Below are 20179 nucleotides of genomic sequence, written 5' to 3'. Positions count from 1 at the left end.
TATTAGCCTAGTACCCAATAGATATTCTTTCTGATCCTCTCCCTCCTCCCACCCTCCAGCCTCAAGTAGGCCCCAGTATGTGTTGTTCCCCTCTGTGTGTCCATGTGTTCTCATAATTCAGGATATGAGGATAATGGCCTCCAGTCCCATCTATGTTCCTGCAGAAAACAGGATCTCATTATTTTTTATGGCTGCATAGCATTCCATGGTGTATACGTACCACTTATTTTTTTTGTATCCAGTCTATCATTTTTGGGCAATAGATTGATTCCTTGCCTTTGCTATTATGAACAGAGTAGTGTGGGCTTATAGTCCCAGCTACTCAGGAGGCTGAGGTGGGAGGGTTGCTTGAGCCCATGAGGTGGAGGGTGAAGTGAGCTGCGGATTGCAATGAAAAAACACGTGCATGCATCTTTACCGTAGAACAATTTCTATTCCTCTGTGTATGTACCCGGTAATGGGATTGCTGAGTGGAATGGTAATTCTTTTAGCTCTTTGAGGAATCACGATACTGCTTTCCACAATGGTTGAACTAATTTACGCTCCTATCATCAGCGTATAAGTGTTCCCTTTTCTCTGCAACCTTGCCAGCATCTGTTATTATTTGACTTTTTAGTAATAGCTATTCCGACTGGTGTGAGATGGTATCTCATGATGGTTTCAATTTGCATTTCTCTAATGATCAGTGATATTGAGCTTTTTAAAATGTGCTTGTTAGCCACATGTATGTCTTCTTTTGAAAAGCGTATGTTCATGTCCTTTGCTCACTTTTTAATGGGGTTGTTTGTTTTTTTTCTTGTAAATTTAGTTCCCTAAGGATGCTGGATATTAGACCTTTGTCAGATACATACTTTGCAAATATTTTCTCCCATTCCATAGATGATCTGTTTTCTCTGCTGATAGTTTCTTTTGCTGTGCAGAAGCTCTTAACTTTAATCGGATCCCGTATGTCAATTTTTGCTTTTGTTGCTATTGCTTTTGGTGTGTTCTTCATGAAATATTTGCCCTTTCCAGTGTCCAGGATGGTATTGCCTAGGTTGTCTTCCAGGAAATCAGCACCTTATGACTTGTTTCAGTTATTTAAATCTTAGCCCAGCCCTGCTCTCTACTTAAAACAAAACAAAATGAAACAAACAAACAAACAAAAAACTCAGTTCCCCATGGAGACTGAAAGCCCTCTGAAGGCTGAGATGAAAGTCTTATACTTTTTGGAGCCTTGAGTGTCTACCTCTAACTGTGGAGAAGGAATGGAAAGAGAGGTGCAACACACGGGCTGCACATCTAGCTGGAAATGTGCAATCCAAAGGGCACGACTTTTGCTGAAACCCCGGGAGGGGGCCAAGGCCGCAAAGTCAGTCAGATGTGGTATCAGTGTTTGCCCATTGTGTTAATGATTATTTCCATGGTGACATGGCTTTTTTGTTTCTCTGTTGCCTTACATGAGATCCAAGCAATGAGATGCACACAGCCCAAGCAGGGATGGCAGAACTCAGACCCGGACCAAACTCCTGGCTGCAATTTGTTCATACAACAGGTGGTGTCTGTCTCTGTTGTCATTTGAGCCTGGAATTCCTACAGCCTTCTCCCTATGTCCACCAAATATGAGGCCACTAGTGGCTGGGTGTCCAGGCAGCAGGACCTCTTAGCACTGGCAGGGCTGGCCCTCAGACAGCCTCTGACTTCACTCACCCTGATCTCCTGTCCACCGTGACTGGAGGGGAGAGGCAGCTCTCTGGGGTCTCCTTCTAAGGGCACTAATCCCATTTACAAGAGCTCCCCTCCGTGACCTCATCACCTCCCAAAGACCCTGCCTCCTAACACCGTCACACGGGGATTAGGATTTCAGCACAGGAATCTTGTGGGGGAACCAAACATTCATACCCTGGCCATGGCCCAGGTAGCCAAGTGCATTATGTCCGGGGTGAGCTGAAAACCCAGCTCTTCTGAAGAGGGGCAGGAGTGTGAGGAAGCCCTTACTTGTAGCATTTGCTAATTTCTGTTATGTATAGACTCCAACCATGGCTAATTTCACACTGCCCATGAGACAACACTGAATGAGGAGCCAGGAAGGGGTGCACTTGGTCCACTCCCCCAAGCCGATTCCAGCCACCTCCAGCACCCCACTGGGCCTATGCTATTGTAAACTATGAGAGCTGTTGGTGTTTTCTGTTCGTTAATGAGTCTTAATTCTAGCACATCTTGAGAAGAATGTTTCTATGTGCCAGATTGTCCAGGAGTGGGAATTTTCCAAGTTTCCAGTTAGGGCCACTGGTTGTACAAATGATGACAACTTGCCACAGATGGTTGGTCACCAGGGTTTCAGCAAAGAAGCTAGTAAACTGAAGATAGTAAAAGTGCATGTTAAACAGCATGGGTTTTTCCAAGCAGTTTTGTCAGCAGAAGTTTATTCCTTTTTGATTGAATTTAAAAATACAGAAAAAATAGAAAGGCAATATTTTCTAATGCAACTGGTCATAGCAAATCATTACGGTGATATGCTGCATGTTCTGGAAAATTAATTTGGGTTATAGAAATAATATGATGAAATGGTTAATGGGCATTCTTCCAATAACTTCTGGGAGCAAAAGAAATTAAAGCCAATTTAACTAGCAGAAATCCTTACTAAGTTAGAAGAGAAAGTGGAATTGAATAAGTGAAGATGTCAACACAAATGATTCTTATCTTTTGGAGAAAGTGCCTGATGCACACATGGAAAAGGTAAAATCAGAAGGTAGAAATTTAGCTTCTCTATTTAGGTGAGAACCTCCGCTCCACCGGGAGGGCTGAAGATGGCAAGATGGAAAGGGGGATGGATTCATGCCAGCTGGGGTCTAAGGGGGATGGATTCATGCCAGCTGGGGTCTGGATCTTCAGAACCAAGTTGGTGAAACAACTTGGCTTGAGGAATAAGTCTGTATAAAGGCCAAGGTTTATTTCGGTATATCCCAGGACCCAAGCTTGCCTGGACAGCCAAGTTCAGTGTCTCTGGCTAGTCGTAAATGAGGGAGGCACTTCCCAGCCTAGTAGCAGCCTCTTCTCTATTTGCTAGCCCACATTTTCCCCTTCCCAGATGTCTTTATCCACCTCCGTGGATAGGTGAAGCAAAGAATAGCAAAAATACCCACACTTCTGCCTGTTTTCCTAAAAATTCTCTATACTTTTACTCCAACATAACCAGGGCACTGATGGTGCAGTCCACATGTGCATAAGTTTGTTGTCTAAACTTCTAGGAGGGAGCCCTGCTGAGCAATTAGAACACAATGTAGGGTCTTCTAAAGATGACCTTAAAGGGATGAATAACAGTTAATACTAATGTCTCCACGTGAATCTAAGAGAATTATCAGTGAATTTACACAACAATTTCAAAAGGCAGAGACATTTGGGCACCAACATTGGGGTTTTTGTCTTCAATTAAACTCCAGATGAGCACTTCCTGGTGTCAGGAGTGGGCTCCATTTTCTAGTCCCACCAAAGCACTGGTGGGGATATTTCCTCCTGAGTCACCAGGTTCTTAATCCAATGCCCCTCCCTCTCATATGGGAAGGCGCTTCACATGTTCTGGGCCATGGTCAATACAGGGCTCCCTGTGTAGCTACCTAGGTGGGACTTGGCAATGTCTGGTGTCTTTCTGCTCTCTGATCCATGAGTAATGCATAGGCAGCTACTGATGAAAATTCCAAAGCTCATTGATGGGAGAAGAGCAACTAACGGGGCCACTAGGCGTGAGTGACTTGGTCAAGCTGCTCAAGTGGTGTTGCAAAGACTGAAGACATTAGCTTAATTTCTGTGCATTGATTCTGCTTCCTCATGTTGTACTGTTCCTGTTTGGGAAGAAAAAAAAGGAAAATTTACTCTTTCTTCCACTTTTCATTTCAGCTAAAAAAAAAATCCTACTTCTTTTCAGGGCAATGTGGATGCTGTAGTCAACTAGTGAGTGCAAAGTCATGCAGAAGGAAGTAGAGGAAAGAAACATAAGAATATTATTATTTTGAGATTTTTTTGCCCTACTGGGAGCAAATTACACTAATAGAAAAGATTCTGCTAACATTATGAGCCAGACAGCCTTAGAGGTCCATGACAAATGGCAGGTATTTTAAAGAAAGAGCCTGAGAAGAAAATAAATGACATACTTTGTGTAGATGTTTCTCCTTCCACTGAAGGACAACTGTACAGTCTACAATACTTGTTGAGCTATCAAACTTTAAAAGAGCACTTATAAGAAGGAAACACAGATTTACTGTGATTCTGGCTATGATGTGTGAAGTGCCTTCTGGTTTTACCTTTTATTATCCTGAGATGGAAGGAAAATTGCCCAGTAAGACAGTATCTGTGCAGTATCATACAAAAACTGTATCTTTTAAGTTGAAAAGTTGGCATGAGATGAGGCACTTCTCAACCTGAGGACACCTTGACCTGCAGGTGTCTTTTACAGTGTGAGTGGTTCCTCACCTTGTCAAGGCTTTGCTCAAAAGCCACTTCTTATTAGCTCTACCCTTACTATTTCAGTTAGAGCTGCCACTCCGCACACTCAGGGACCCCTCACATGGGCTTATTTCTCCACCTTTTAACATACTGTGTCTTCTACCTATTTATTCTCTCTGTCTCTACCTGCAGGACATAAGCTTCACCAGGGCAGAAATTTTTGTCTCTTTTGTCACTGCTGCATCCAAGGTCCAGGCACATAGCAGACACTAAACAAATACTTGGTGAATAAATGAATGAATGGACAAATTACAGAACACATTTCTCATATAAGCAGTCTTATCTGTGGATGTTATTGTTCTAGGCCAGAAGAGTCTATTCATTACACGGTGTAACTGAAAGAATGCACAAAGAAGGTTGGTAAATGGAGATGTGCAGATTCTGTTGCTGTTTTACTTACTAAAGTTTGACAGTCTCCTTGCTTGTTTAATACAGCTGTAGAACATTAAGATACTGATTTGCTACCATTGTCAGTACTTTGTATGAAGCTTTTCCTATATTAACTAGAGATTCAAAGCAGGGAAGATGACTAATAAGAGAAATGTGGTTATGAACAATATAAGAGGTTGCAGAAAATAAAAAGATACAGGAAAGGAACCTGAAGAAGAGGAAGCCTCACCCCACACATTTATAAAATAGATGGGTCAACTCAAAGGGAGCAAATAAAATATGTCAGCTTGCTATTGATTAAATAGGCTTTGACAAGCCCCTGGGAAGTGTATATAATGTGATTTCTATGAATGAGGAGGCCAAGAACCAAACTATGGAGGATAAAAATGCCTCTCTAAAATTATTGCTTAGAAAGCAGACAGATTTCTTAGTTGCACTCCTATATTAATTAGTATATTATTACATTATTAATTACTATCATTTTGCTGAAACAATATAGTAGGTGGCATATACTATATGCTTAAGATTTATTGCATCAATAAATGGATAAAGATAGAAAAAAACCCAGAAAGTTCAGACAAACATAAGGAAGACACATTTAGAAACCACTCATCATTCCACCACTCAGAAATATCCACTGTTCTTTTTAAGTGAAGCCCTATTTTTAAGCTTCAAATTGTTATAAGGGAAACCACCATCTGTGGAGCTGAAGCCATCATTTGCAGAACTCCAGCACGGCAGATGTGCTGGTGCTGTGTTCCTGTATTTCAGGGTCCTCTGCACCATGCTTCTCCACCTGTGGTCCCCAGCTGCTTGCACTAGAGTCACCTGCAGTATTGTACTATTTATGTCAAATATGGATGCTCAAGCCCCGTCGTGCCTACACAGATTTTCTGGGGTGGAGTCTGGGCATAAACAAGCAGCTTGTTGCCCTAATGCACAGCACCGCCTTCACCCTGGGTCTAGACACACGGCTCCCAAGTCTGCCAGGCTGTGCACCCAGGCTCACCTGCAGAGCTTGCTAAAGCTCTGGAATGTACCTCCACCAGGTGTCGTTCATTTTAATGGTGGTAAAACCTGTGCCCTCCATTATCAAACATCTTTCCAGCTGATCCTGGGTAGACAGGCTTGGAACCTTGCTACAGATCAGTGCATTCCTACCTGACTTTGAAACGCTCAAACTCTTTGTTCCAGTGACTGACTGGGCTTTCAGTTAACATGTAAAGCAAATAAAGTGTTATTGCTCTATTCAAATCAGAGAATCTGGGCAGACTCAGGCTCCCCAAATCTCCACACTAGTCCTGAGGGGCTCTGGGTGAGAGGCGGTCTTGATGGTGGCCTCACGTGGCTGGGCTGAACTGCAGCCTCTGAAGACAGCACCAAGTCATTTTCATGTATTTGACCTCCCACAGGGGACGTAACAGAGGGTCTGGGTGTGGTCAATATATCATAAACATTTGTGGAATGAATACAGCACAGGAGGAGGAAAGCGTAACGTACTCGGATGTCTGCCAACCTCCAGGCGTGGCCCAGCTGGATGCCAATATTCAATTCACCCTTTGCTCCTCCTGTGCTGAATGGCCAGGTACTGTGTGGCCCAGGCGGGTGCCGGTAAGAAGGACAAATGAAATGCTCCTGGCTCTACCATATAAACCCTGTGTGCCTGGAAAACATTGCTTGATGTCCTATTAAGAATGTTGGATTCCAAGAGCAAATAAGCATTTCCCGCAGATGCTATAAATAACAGAACGACCACAATTTCTGAGGTAAAACTAAATATTAACTATTTCTGTATGCTTGACCCAATGTCAGTTTCCAAGAGCACTTTTCATAGTGGGTACAGGGAAGTGATGAAAATATATTAGACAGCATTTTGGTTGAGAAAATAGGGGGTAGGAAGGATTCTTGGCAGAGCTGTGCCCAGAATTCCCTGTGGTCCTGCAGACGCTTGGGTCCTCATTGTGGTTTGCTGTGGCCTCAACATTCCTCTGGCCTTCTCCCAGGAGGAGGTGAGGGAGAGATCAGTGAAGTTGCAAGTACTTACACCACCCAAATTAAGACAGAGAACAGCAACCACGTGACATGTGTATCTGCCAAAGGGGATGGAAAGAGGTCTATGTTACATTGCTGATCCTCCTGTCCCTTCTCAGGGGTGTCAGTCAGAGTCCCACTAGAGAAGAAACAAAGAAACATTCAAGATGGGATCATTTAAGGAGTGTTTAATAAAAGGACAGTGTACAAAATTGTGAGGAGGGTTTAAGAAAACCACAAGGGGTGGTGCAGACACCAGGCTGGTAACAGTGAGGCCTGATCCCCAAGTTGGCACTTGGAGCAGAAACAATGCCAGGGAGACGTCACCAGGGCACAGGAGAGGCCATTGCACATACACAGGTGTGCAAGGCAAGACTCCCTGAGAACCCTCAACAGCAGGTTTATGAATATTACGGGACAATGGCTGCTTCTCCTTGAGGAGGAGTAGAGAAGCAAGCTTGCTTACTGTTTCTTTTTCTTTTCTTTTTTTTTTTTTTTTTGAGACAGGGTTTTACTCCCGCGGCCCACATTGGAGTGGATCGGGGCAATCTCGGCTTACTGCAGCCTTCACCTCTCAGACTCAAGTGATTCTTCTGCCTCAGCCTCCCAAGTAGTCGGGACTGCAGGGATGCACCATCATGCCCAGCTAATTTTTGTAGTTTTTGTGTGGGAGGGCTCTCGCCACGTTGCCCAGGCAGGTCTCGAACTCCTAGGCTCAAGCAATCGGCCCGCCTCCGGCCTCCCAAAGTGCTGGGATTACAGGCGTGAGCCACGGCGCCGGCCTGTTTACTGTTTCTGTGCATGTGAACGTGCGTCCTTTCTGAACTCTCACGGGGTGATGGCTAAATGTGCCACTAAATGATTTAACCCAGGGTTTAGAAGCCAGCCCTCTGACACCTTAACATCAGAAAGGCAGTTCTCCTAGAGTCAGGCCTGAAACAAGCATTCTTCTTGGGAATCACCCGTTATTGCAGAGGGGCCTGTAGACAGGGAACTGTGGTGGTTGGAAGGTGTGCGCACGGCCCTATGATTTAGGACCAGAGTTTCCAGAGCCTGTGCCCTGTGCCATGACCTCACAAAGTGCTGCTGAGTTTGTATCTCCCCTTCCCCCTTGGGTGGGACTGGAAGGCCAGAGGGGGCTGGAGTTGGGGTTTGCTTTTCCCCAAGTAGGTTAGACTGATGAAAAACTTGGGTCTGTTAGACTCTGGTGAAATAATTCCCCCTAAAGCAGCCCTCATGAGAACAGGGTGTATTTCAAAATAATCCTTTTCCCCTGGCTGTAAGTAAAAGGGGATATTTCCTCCCTCCCTTTTTTTTTTTTTTTTTTTTTTTGAGACAAGGTCACCCTCTGTCACCCAGGCTGGAGTGCAGTGGCGCGATCTTGGCTCACTGCAACCTCTGCCTTTGGGTTCAAGCGATTCTCCTGCCTCAGCCTCCTGAGTAGCTGGGACTATAGGCGCGCGCCACCACGCCCGGCTAATTTTTTGTATTTTAGTAGAGATGAGGTTTCACCATGTTGCCCAGGGTAGACTCAAACTCCTGAGCTCAGGCAATTGGCTCACCTCGGCCTCTCAAAGTGAGCTGGGATTACAGGCGTGAGCCACCGCGCCCGGCCGATTTTTCCTCTCTAATGTGGGAACCTGGTCGAGCTCTCAGAGGTAAAATTCACCAAGTGCAGGTCCCCCATGACTGGGTTCCCCTGGAGTTTTTCTCTCACTTGTCCAGGTGGCATCTCCAGAAATTCATGAGGGGCAGCTCAAGTCCCTGGCACTGGCCCCGCAGAGGTTCTGCTCCTGTCAGCTGAGGTTCTTGGAACCCGCTTGTCTGTGTCTCCAGATTTGGGGGCCGTGCTTTGCCTGGTGACTCAGTTCTCCGACGGGTGAAGAAGAGTTGTTGATTTTCAGTTTGTTCATCCTTTTCCTTCCGTGTGGATGGGAGCTGGACTGGACCCTGGAGCCCGGAGCCGAGAAGTCAGGAAGATGATTCCGCAAGTGCTCAGGTGTGTCTGTCGCCTGCACCCATGGTCCCTCCCCAAGAAAGCAGACCCGCGGCCCCTTCGAGTCCCTCCCTCCACGCTGCCCACCCTGCAGCAGGGCCTTCTTCATTCCCCTTCACCAGTGCTCACTGCAGGTAACAGAGGGGCTGGGTGTGGTCATTGTGCTGGACCCTGGAGCATCTGGGCATGCTCATGCTGATCTGGGCATACACCGCTGCAGTGTCCCTGAGAGAAGGAAAATAATCCAATAGAGACAAAATATATGTTTTTTTAAAAAAGAGGATCACGTGAAGGATGTTATCAGCAGCTTCTTAGCAGTGCTCATTTCACCTGCAGAAGCAGCTCTCTGTGTTTTGATTAATTCATTACTGGCTCTGAGATAAGGCTAGGACAGTCTGTATAGCCTGCTTAGAGATTAGGAAAAAACATTTCTTTTGCTGCAAACTCCTTCCTGCTAATCTTCCTTCTGATCTACCGTGGGCAGGGTGCACGGGTGGGAAATGCATGCAGCCATTCCACCCGTGAAGATGAACTAATAGAAATCCAGGCTTCTGAAGAAGGTGCCTCGGGGGCAACAACCCACCTTGCAGCAGGGTTCTTAGTGAATCCCACAACATACAACTGAATTGTGTAGCACAGATTTACAGGCACAATGAGGGTCAATGACAGGGAAGCATGTCGACACCAGCTTAAAAACAATCAGGGGTTTTTGCACAGCAGGACAACACCTGGCTGCTGGGGAGGCTCAGAGTTGGGGTGCTCAAGGGGGTATGGGGCCGTTCTAAATGAGCTCCCATCTTGGAGGCTGCTCTAGAAGCTAAGAACTTGCAGACCTGACTAAGGGCTGTAAACCTCATTTTGGAGTGCAGAGTCCCAGGCTGTGGTCTTGGGACCCCTGGGAACATGTTGAGTTGTCATAAGGGCCCTTCAAGCAACTGTGGTCTGAGACTGACATGTCTCCAGGTGTGGTTTTGGGTCCACCAAGGTGCTTAGATGCTTTTGTGATGAATTAAATACAAATTCAGTAAAATGTTACTAAACAAAGTGCCTTTTTGTCCTTATGCCCTTTCCCAGTAAATATTCTGAGAACAATATCAAGTATGTGTTCGTGAGAAATTTTGAGATAAATGTGTTTCATGCTGGCAGAGTCAGGAGCCACAGCAAAAACAATGTGAAGATGCATTCCGCCAGCTCCTGGGCGGGGAGGTGGTATGGGAGTCGGGCTCTAGCCCACCTGACTTGGCAGCTGGCCCCCAGCAGCCCGCTCAGCCATCATGCCCCGCTGGGCACTGCCCCGTCATGGTCCTCAGTGTCTTCCCTTGGGACACTGGTGTCTTAGAGATGCTGGAGCACACATGGTGTTCACAGCCTCACATTTCAGGAATCAGAATGTATCTTAGTTACATGGCTTGTCATAGTTTAATTGGAAGTGTTTTTCCTCTCTCGGTTCCATGAACGCAATGGTGTGTCTACAGTCTAGAGCATCTTCGTGTGAGTGGAGCACAGTTGATGCTGCTGGAGTCACTGGAGTGCTGGAGCTCAAAGGGTGGCCCAGTCTCAAAGGGCGCACCAGACCCTGTCCTAGGTCCAGGGACAAATGCTCACAGCTCCCTCAGCCACCCCCACATTGCTACGAGAGGAGGACTGCCTTGTCCCTGTTTTACAAAAGAGGAAACTGAGGCACAGGTGGGTGAGGACTGGCCTGCAGGAGAGCCAGGCCTGCTCGCTGCACATCTGCACCGTGAGCCATCTCTACAGAGGGACAGACCGAAGCTGCCCAATTGACCCCCACACACAGTCAGCTGCCGGTCAGCTGCTGCACTGGTGATGTCACTGACAGGGAGAATCTGCTCCCACGGCTGCATCTCCTGCTGTCACCATCTCCTCTAAGCCTCCACTTCACTCAGCTGCATTTAATGGGGGACGTGTTCGTCTGTTCACAAACTCAACAAATGTCAAGTATTTCCTAAGCGTAGGCCCTGGGTTGAAGCCTCAGTGTGGGAATAAACAGGTTCGTGTCCCCATAGGGGTCGTGATCTAATGAGAAGAGAGACCAATCTCATCACTTGGCTAATAAATAACAGGTTCTGAGATAGCTGCTGAGAGCGACAAGTATGGGGGCTATGAGAGTCTGTAAACCCGCTCCGGAGCGACAATTATGGGGGCTATGAGAATCTGCAAACCTGCTCCAGATGGAGAGGCCTGGGCTTTTTGTTCACCTCAAGCGTTGCATGAACTCTGAGGTTGAGAGGCACTTGACAGAAATGGCCGTGCTTACAGGAGCAGGGCAGACAGTGGAGAGAAGCAGAGAATGCGACGATCTTTTCCGTGGGAGCCAGGCAGAAACCAGGGAGCAGAAACGAGATTCACAGCAGGCGGGAAGGCGGCGAACTGCTGCCTTCAGGCAGATGCCCATGGTGACAGCCAGGCAGAAACCAGGGAGCAGAAACAAGATTCACAGCAGGCGGGAAGGCGGCGAACTGCTGCCATCAGGCAGATGCCCATGGTGACAGCCAGGCAGAAACCAGGGAGCAGAAACGAGATTCACAGCAGGCGGGAAGGCGGGGAACTGCTGCCTTCAGGCAGATGCCCATGGTGACAGCCAGGCAGAAACCAGGGAGCAGAAACAAGATTCACAGCAGGCGGGAAGGCGGCGAACTGCTGCCATCAGGCAGATGCCCATGGTGACAGCCAGGCAGAAACCAGGGAGCAGAAACGAGATTCACAGCAGGCGGGAAGGCGGGGAACTGCTGCCTTCAGGCAGATGCCCATGGTGACAGCCAGGCAGAAACCAGGGAGCAGAAACGAGATTCACAGCAGGCGGGAAGGCGGGGAACTGCTGCCTTCAGGCAGATGCCCATGGTGACAGCCAGGCAGATGCTGGCACAGGACCCACGTGCCCACGGCGCCCTGCTGGGGCTGGTGGAGCAGCCACCCAGAGATGCACAAACCCTGATCCCCAGAGACTGAGTGTGTTGGGCATGGAGGAAAGGACACCCAGCTGCAGGTGGACTCAGGCTCCAAGCAGCGCCCTTGGGTGGGAGTTACCCAGGGTTACCCTTGGGGTCCTCATGTGGGAAGGACGAGGCCATCACTGCTGTGACCATGGAGGGGCCTAGCCAGGACCAAGGGCCTTGGAGCCTCTGGCAGCTGAAAGAGTGAGAAGCAGGTATATCAATTTTATATGATGCCACTTAATCTTTTTAGAAAGAATATACCTACATGAAGTAAGGAGAGAAAGGAGAAGGGGAATTCATGACCAACTCTGTGACCTGGTGGGGCCCAGGCCTCTGGTCCTCTCCCGACCCCGTGGGATGCAGCTGTGGTCGGTACAGCATCCTCTCTTCACAGTGACCATTAGGTAGCAATTTAGGAATTCTTGACCCCAGTGTGAGGTCCACTGCAGTAACAATACCAAATTGTCACGAACACACAAGCTGTCACTTTAAGAGGAGCAACAGTAAACTTGCTCAATGAAAGTGAACTTATTAAGTCATTGACCTCTGGAAAAGAATGATCCGGAGAGGGGTGTGTGTGTGGCTGATCTTCCCGGGCTTTGTGGCACATCACGGGGCCCTTAGGAGGGAGGGGTCAGAAACCTCAGAACAGTGTCTCCATTTCATCGGAATGGCATGAAATGATTCCAGTTAGAAAAGAACGCTGAAGGTCAAATATGATGCAAGGCACTGGATGTATTTGCTAATTAGCATGTTAAAGAATGAGTCAGCTACGGGAGCAGGAGTGATCGCTAACCCGTAATAATAATCTGACTCTAATTGGAGAGCCGCCCTTTGGAAGCAGAGCTTAGAGAAGCAATTTGCAGAACACATCAAAAGAGAGATTTAATCACATGTCTTTCTATTTGAAAATGTTAGCCTGTCGCTGTGTTGACATACAATCATTAGTCTACCAGGTGAAAGATAAGAAGCTCAGCCCGCCCACTAATTCTTTTCAAAACATATTTTCTCTGATTGCTTGTTTTCTAACCAGGACATTGACTGTGTATGTGGCAGTTATCTTCCTGCTGCTAAACCGTTAATTGTTTAAATGTCCTGAGGTGATAACATGGAAAATCAGATGACTGGGAGCGTCTCAACATAAATTATGCAGACAGATGGAAAACAGAGCCCACATTTTCAGCCTTGAAAGGCAGCTCAGTGCCAGGCGCAGGGCAGAGAGGAGATATGGTGTGACCCAAGCAGGCTCCCTAAGACCCCAGGGTCACAGGCCCCCCCACACCCAAGCTCTCTGTCCCTGGCGCATCTCATGTCCACAGACTCAGCAACGAGCTGGGCAGGGAAGGGAAAGAGCAGATGGACAGAAACAGGCCCAGCCAGGGCAGAGTCCTGCCGCCGATCCCTGCCAGGCCCAACCTTTGTGGGATTCCCAGGAGACCCCCTACCAGAGGTGAAGTTTGGGGCAAACCCGTGTGTCACTCTGCCTGAATGCCCCACCCCATTGACCTACTCTGTGGAGTACTTGTTGCCCCAAAGCCAGGTTCTGCCCCAGTGTTGGGTGCAGATGGGCACCGCAGCTGAGGGGCACTGGGAAGGAGGAATGGAGATGCGGGAGGCGAGAATGCACCTGAGTCCATAAACAGTTTCCATTGTTCATGATCAGGGTTTCCGCCTGTGACGAGGTGGACAGGAGCGAGAGGCCGCCTCCACCCGTTGGTGACCCAGGAAAGCTGAGAAGAGGAGAATGAAGTGAAAGAGGAGGGTAAGAGTGTTGAAGGTGTTCAGGGGAGCAAGCCCAGGTCGATGTGTTCTTTCCACAGCTCACTCCCTCGCCCTGCCTCCTGCCGGGCCTAGGGATGTAGCTGGTTCAGCAGAGCTGCCTCCTTCCCCAGAGGAATGACACCAGCCAGGAACCGCACAGGGCTACGCAGAGACACCAGGAAACAGAGGAACGGCACCAGCCAGGAACCGCGCAGGGCTACGCAGAGACACCAGGAAACAGAGGAACGGCACCAGCCAGGAACCGCACAGGGCTACGCAGAGACACCAGGAAAAATCAAACACTTAGGCAGGAAAAAGACGTTAGGCAGATGGAAAGCATACACTGCCCATAAATATCAAGAACACGAAAATGCTGCCAATTATCACTGCTCTTATTCAGCAACACATTGAAATCCCAAGCCATTGCAATACAATTCAAAATTACAAACAAACAAACAAACAAAAAAACCCGAATAACTAGAAGAATAAAAAAGTAAAGCAAAAGATTGACTTTCTTGCGGACGCTATGATTCTATACATATAGAATTCAAGAGAATCTTTGAATAAATTACAGACATCAATACAAGAGTTCGGCAAGAGTGCAGAGAACAAGAGCTGTACTGGGAGTTCTTAGCATTTACTCTGGCAGTCACCAGATGGGGAATAGAACCCTAAATGTGGGCCATTCATGGCCACAGTAAAATCTATGACAGTCAGAGTTGAGCAAAATCCAAAAATATGTGCAAGACCTTCCTGGAGAGAACTACAAACATGTTATTGAAAGGCCCGAAGGAAGAATTTGAGGAGGAGAAGCACCAGTGTTTCGGACAGAAGTATTTGGATAACAGTAAATTCTCCAACATCTTAGCATTCAGTGAACATTCCATCAAGATTCATCAAAATATACGGGGACTTTAACAAACTGATTCCAGAGCACATATGGAAGAATATATGTGAATAAATATCTTCAGAAATGCTCACAGATGACATGGTGTAGTGCCTGTAATTGGTTTTAAAAGAGTCTGGGGGAGGAGGAGAGGCTGGTGGGGGAGCAGAGGCAATGAAATTGGGCCTGATTTGGTGATTTTTTGATGCTGAGGACAGACACATAGGAGCTCACTCTCCTATCCCATCTACTTTTGTTTTTTAACATTTTTAAAAATAACATAACGTTTAAAAGGTTTGAGGAGAAAAAACAGTTAAAACATTTTTTTTGGAAAAAAAAAAAGCCAAATTGGAAGAGAAAGCAAATACATACAAAGGTATGGTAATGAAAACAGTGTGGCGTTAATAGGTTGGCAGAAAAGTGCAGAGCTCAGAGACAGACACTCGTGGGAGTCTGTGACCCGATGGAGACAGCTTCCTAAGTTTGGGAACAAGGCACTCAGCACACAGCCCAGGGACTGGGCTTTCATCTGGGGAACAGGGTTCCTGCCTCATTCCACCCTCAAAAGGATACTTTAGATAAATAGAAGCCTAGGTGTGAACAGCCAAAAACTAGTAGAATGAAATAGACCAGATGGATTTTGGGATAACCAGCACTGTGAGAAGAGGAAGGAGCAGAGTCATCAATGCAGGTCAGTGCCCATCACGTCAGTAACATGCTCAAAAGACAGGTTTACGTCACGGATAAATGCAAATATACGGATATGTGAAACTTAAAAAACAGTCATATAAAAATACAAACCAAATACCTCAAACTGGCTGCCCCGGGTGGGAGAGGCTGCAACTGTGTTGCTGTAAGGATCCTTCTACCTTGCCAGAGTCCTTTCCAAAGGACTAGAAACCAACGTGGCAAAATATTTTGTTAATTCTGGTTGTGGGAATATGACTGTTTTATAAAATTATTTGTACTTTTTTTTGTCTTTAAAATGTTTCAAGACTGGGCGCAGTGGCTCACACCTGTAATCCCAGCACTCTGGAAGGCTGAGGCAGGTGGATCACAAGGTCAGGAGATCGAGATCATCCTGGCTAACATGGTGAAACCCCATCTCTACTAAAAATACAAATGATTAGCTGGACGTGGTGGCACACACCTGTAGCCCCAGCTACTCAAGAGGCAGAGGTGGGAGAATCACCTGAACCTGGAAGGCGGAGGTTGCAGTGAGCCGAGATTGTGCCACTACGCTCCAGCCTGGTGACAGACTGAGACTCCATCTCAAAAAACAAACAAACAAACAAAAATCAAAACTGAAAAGGGCAAAGAAGGAAGAAATCCAAAGAAACAACAAAATCGCTCCAAAGTAAGAGTCCAGTTAAGCCCTTCTAGGGAAAAGAACTGAAGGGTGTAAGGGCCCAGGGGCAGGTTGTGGAGTGAGGGAAGAATGAGCTATGATGGCTCAGGAAATAAATGCAAGAGGAAAACCTTCCAGATGTAAACATGTTAGCTGACAGAGAAGCCCAAAGAAGTAGAATAAATTGACGGGAAACAGCCCTTGACGCGTGGAACAGATCTGAGGAAGTCACACAGGATGACACGAAAAATAGCAATGTGACTGCAGTGACCTCAGAGAAGATGGTAGCTGTGGAGACGACGGGAAATAGCATGGGTGCAGTTGGTACTCTTAAAGAAGACTGAAGAAATAAAGAAAATCAAAGAGCTGAGAACACAAAGCGTCTTTTAAAAAATGAAACATTTGTACCTGTTTATCTTCTGTTCCAAGAAAAAAAGTGATAAAGATCGATATCGTAAAATACCTTGACTTGTAACCAGACCTCAAGGACAAAGGCATCTTTTGGTAGCTCGAGGAAAAGAAAATCTATAAAGGCAGGAGAGGTATGGGCCCTGAAAAAGCTTTCTCTTCAGAAAACTCCAACTTAATGTTTCAACTTCATAACATTTACATTCTCTTTATTTATAATGCTCACATTGGTTGAGTCTTAGTTTCTCTGTTGAAGTGAAATTTTTTTTTTTTTTTTGAGACGGAGTTTCGCTCGTTGCCCAGGCTGGAGTGCAATGGCTTGATCTCAGCTCACCGCAACTTCTGCCTCTCGGGTTCAAGCGATTCTCCTGCTTCAGCCTCCCGAGTAGCTGGGACTACAGGCATGGGCCACCATGCCCGGCTAATTTTGTATTTTTAGTAGAGACGGGGTTTCTCCATGTTGGTCAGGCTGGTCTCAAACTCCCGCCCTCAGGTGATCCGCCTGTCTTGGCCTCCCAAAGTGCTAGGATTACAGGTGTGAGCCACTGCGCCCAGCCTGTTGAAGTAAATTTTAACTTTGCCACCCTTTTTCTTGGCTTATTTCTTTGGTTGATTTTTGTCGTTATTGTTTGGATGGATTTTCCTTGAGTTTTTGATGACTTGAGAAAGATTGTCAGTTGCCTTTTTACTTAAAGGAAAATGTGGCTAGCTGGAAGAGGACCACATCCGCTTCCCTCGGGACCTCACGGAAGTGGACGTCTCAGGCTTCAGGGAGGCTGAGTCCGAGGCTGGCCCGGCTCTCCTCCACACCCCTGTGCTTATTCTTTCTCAAAGGACGTTGATACGTTTGCTTTTCTGCTAAGTTTCACTTTCAGTGTTCTGTTTCAAATGCAAGAATCTGTGTTTATGGTAGATAAACACGTACCATAGGTGGATCATTGGAACCGCAACCTGAACCCAGCATGTGCCATTTTAAAACGTCTTCAATATTTGATAAAATTAACTATGCTTGCGGCCCAATAAACAGTTCTTGAAATTTGAATGCATTTTTATTTAATAACTCACAAGATAAAACTTTCTATAAGCATCAGCCTCATGAATATATTTCCTATGGAAGAGTCTACAGAATTGTTTGGTTTTAATTAGAGAGTTATTTAAAAAACAACAATAGGGGCTGCTTTTGACTTTCAGCAGAACAAGATGATCTTTACCTGAAAACAAGATAAAAATTCCAAAGTCAGGGATATTGTGATTTACAACAGTGATTTGTGTAATCATTTGAGAGCATGCCTAACAGTCTCAGTTAACCCTTCCAGGCCCCCAGAGAAGCTCCCTCCTATACCTCAGCGCTGCTTCCCGGCTGTGGGAGGCTTCCTGGCAATGTCCCCAGGGATCGCTCTCAAAAGCCACATGCAGATTCTGCAGGCTGGAAGCACAGCCCCATGCCAAAGGGGATGTCAGGAACACACGCGTGAACACACACTTGATCGGTGAGAAGAAGACCTGAAGGGCTGGGGGGAGCCGTTGTATTTAAAATGCAGGATGCCGCCTGGCTGGGTCATAGGTGAGGGAGGGCGCACCTGACGCCATGTGCTTCTTGGCTGCTGCTCGTGTGGCTTGTGTGCATGAGTGTGAGCGCGAGTGTGCATGTGTGTCTGAGAGTGTCAGTGAGAGTGTATGTGCATGTGTGGGACAGCCTGTGAATGCCTGTGAGTGTGTGCATGTGTGAAGCTCTCTGCATGCAACTGTATGTATGCAAATGTGTGTGCATATGTGTGTACTTGTAAGTATGCATGCATTGTGTGTATGCATGTGTGGGTGTGTTTCAGCATGTGTGTCAGTGTGTGTATGGGTGAATATGGGTGTGTGTGCATGTGTGTGTGAACATGTGTGTGTATGCGTGTGAGTGTGAATGCATGTGTGATGTGCATTGTGAGTGTGAACATTGTGCGTGTGTGAACATTGTGCGTGAGTGTGAATGTGTATATGCGTGTGAGTGTGCATGCATGTGTGTGAGTGTGCATGTGTGTGAGTGTGCATGAGTATGTTTGTGTTTCTCTGTGTGGAAAGGGTAGGGTGTCAATGTGTTCCCCGCAAATCCGTCCACAGCAGTGCTTTGCTCACAGGTGTTTAACTACACTTGTGCCCCCCGTCCCCACCTAGATTTTCATCTTAGGAGGCCAGGGCAGGGCCTTTTCTGTGTTAAACTCTCCCAGAGGCTGGGCTCAAAGAGCAAGGGCCTGGGTTAAACAGCGCTGTGCACAGCTGGGGACCTGCCCTGGCCTCTGGGCTCTGGGAAGAGTGGGGTTTTCAGGGTGGAGGCTCCAGCAGCGGTGTCCTGATCCTGCCCACTGTGCAGGAAGTGGCTCACAGCAATGCTGTGGGTGTCCTCAGGACCTGCCTGTGGGCCATGAGGCTGGGTCCAGGCCGGGGTTTGTGTAGACGGTGTGCCTCAGGGTAGGGGCTGGGCTATGCGGCCTCCATGTGTGGGTCCTCAGGGCTGCCCAGGAGGTGCTCATTGTTGGTGTCCTCCAAGCTGAGCCTTGGGAGGGGCGGCAGCTCAGGGAGAAAAATTGTTCTGAGATGACTAATTACAGAAAACTGGCTGGCACAACATCCAGTTCCTGAAGACCCTGTAGGAAAGCAAAATATTTCACTCCAAACTATTTTTTTGACCTATGTTGATACGGCCCTGCAAAGCCATCTTTTGTGGGGGAAATTTGCATCTGTAGAGAATCTCCATTAATGCAGCCAGGCCTTCCTTTCTAGGCCTTTCCCGGATCTAAGGGAGATTAAATGAGAGTCTGACACTTTCAAAGTCTGAAAAGAGACATTCACCTTCTATTCTCTCTGAAGACTGCGACCTGGGAGGCTTCATCTGCATAACAAGAACTGTGGTCTCCACAACCCCCTTATCTTAACCCAAGCCTTTCTTTCTAGTGACTTCAAGTCTTTAAAAAATGTTTAGCTCCGCCGGGCGCGGTGGCTCACGCCTGTAATCCCAGCACTTTGGGAGGCTGAGGCGGGCAGATCACGAGGTCAGGAGATCGAGACCATCCTGGCTAACACGGTGAAACCCCGTCTCTACTAAAAAATACAAAAAATTAGCCGGGCGTGGTAGCGGGCGCCTGTAGTCCCAGCTACTCAGGAGGCTGAGGCAGGAGAATGGTGTGAACCCAGGAGGCGGAGCTTGCAGTGAGCCGAGATCGCACCACTGCACTCCAGCCTGGGCAACAGAGTGAGACTCCATCTCAAAAAAAAAAAAAAATGTTTAGCTCTTTCACCCAATTGTCAATCAGAAAATCTTTGAATCCACCTGTGACCTGTAAGCACCCCAAGTTGGAGATGTCCCACCTCTTTAGGCAGAACCAATTTACACCTTCCACGTATTGATCTATGTCTTTGCCTGTAACGTCTGTCTCCCTAAAATGTATAAAACCGAGCGGTGACCCAACTCCCTGGGCACACTTTCTCAGGACCTCTTGAGACTGTTCCCAGGGCCATGGTCACTCATATTGGCTCAGAAGACACCTCTTTAAATATTTTACAGAGTTTGGGGGGTTTTTTGGTCAACAATAGTATCAATTTGTGAACAGAAAATAAATTTGGGGGCCGGAAGATCACTAAGCTAAAGGGAAAAGTCAAGTTGGGAATTGCTCAGAGCAAACCTGCCTCCCACTCTAGACAATGTCATCTTTCTGCTCACTGAGACAAAAGCATATCTGATTGCTTCCTTTGCAAAGGCTCATCAGAAACTCAAAAGAATACAACCATTTGTCTCTTACGTTCCTGTGACCTGGAAGCCCCCTCCCTGCTTCGAGTTGTCCCCACCTTTCTGGATGGATCCAATGTACATCTTACATATATGAATTGATGTCTCCTGTCTCCCTAAAATGTACAAAACCAAGCTGTGCCCCAAC

General features: G+C 47.0%; 1 long non-coding RNA gene across 3 annotated transcripts in view; it reads right to left on the bottom strand.

Moving 5' to 3' along the window:
- Window positions 1-699: 699 nt before the first annotated feature.
- The window catches only part of LOC129393573 (uncharacterized), a 54008-nt gene continuing 34528 nt past the window's right edge, over window positions 700-20179 (bottom strand). The window contains exon 3 of one of the 3 annotated variants that reach the window (XR_008620564.2): window positions 700-3821. This is a non-coding gene — a long non-coding RNA (uncharacterized LOC129393573). Of the gene's footprint in view, window positions 3822-6161; window positions 9125-12996; window positions 17471-20179 lie in introns of those variants that run through there. The other 2 variants (XR_008620566.2, XR_008620565.2) reach the window with 2 other exon arrangements.

The sequence above is a fragment of the Pan paniscus genome, chromosome 10 (assembly GCF_029289425.2).
Source record: "Pan paniscus chromosome 10, NHGRI_mPanPan1-v2.0_pri, whole genome shotgun sequence".
Classification (NCBI taxonomy): domain Eukaryota; kingdom Metazoa; phylum Chordata; class Mammalia; order Primates; family Hominidae; genus Pan; species Pan paniscus.
The sequence above is the reverse complement of the archived record's forward strand: the minus strand, read 5'-3'. Positions and strand labels throughout refer to the sequence as shown.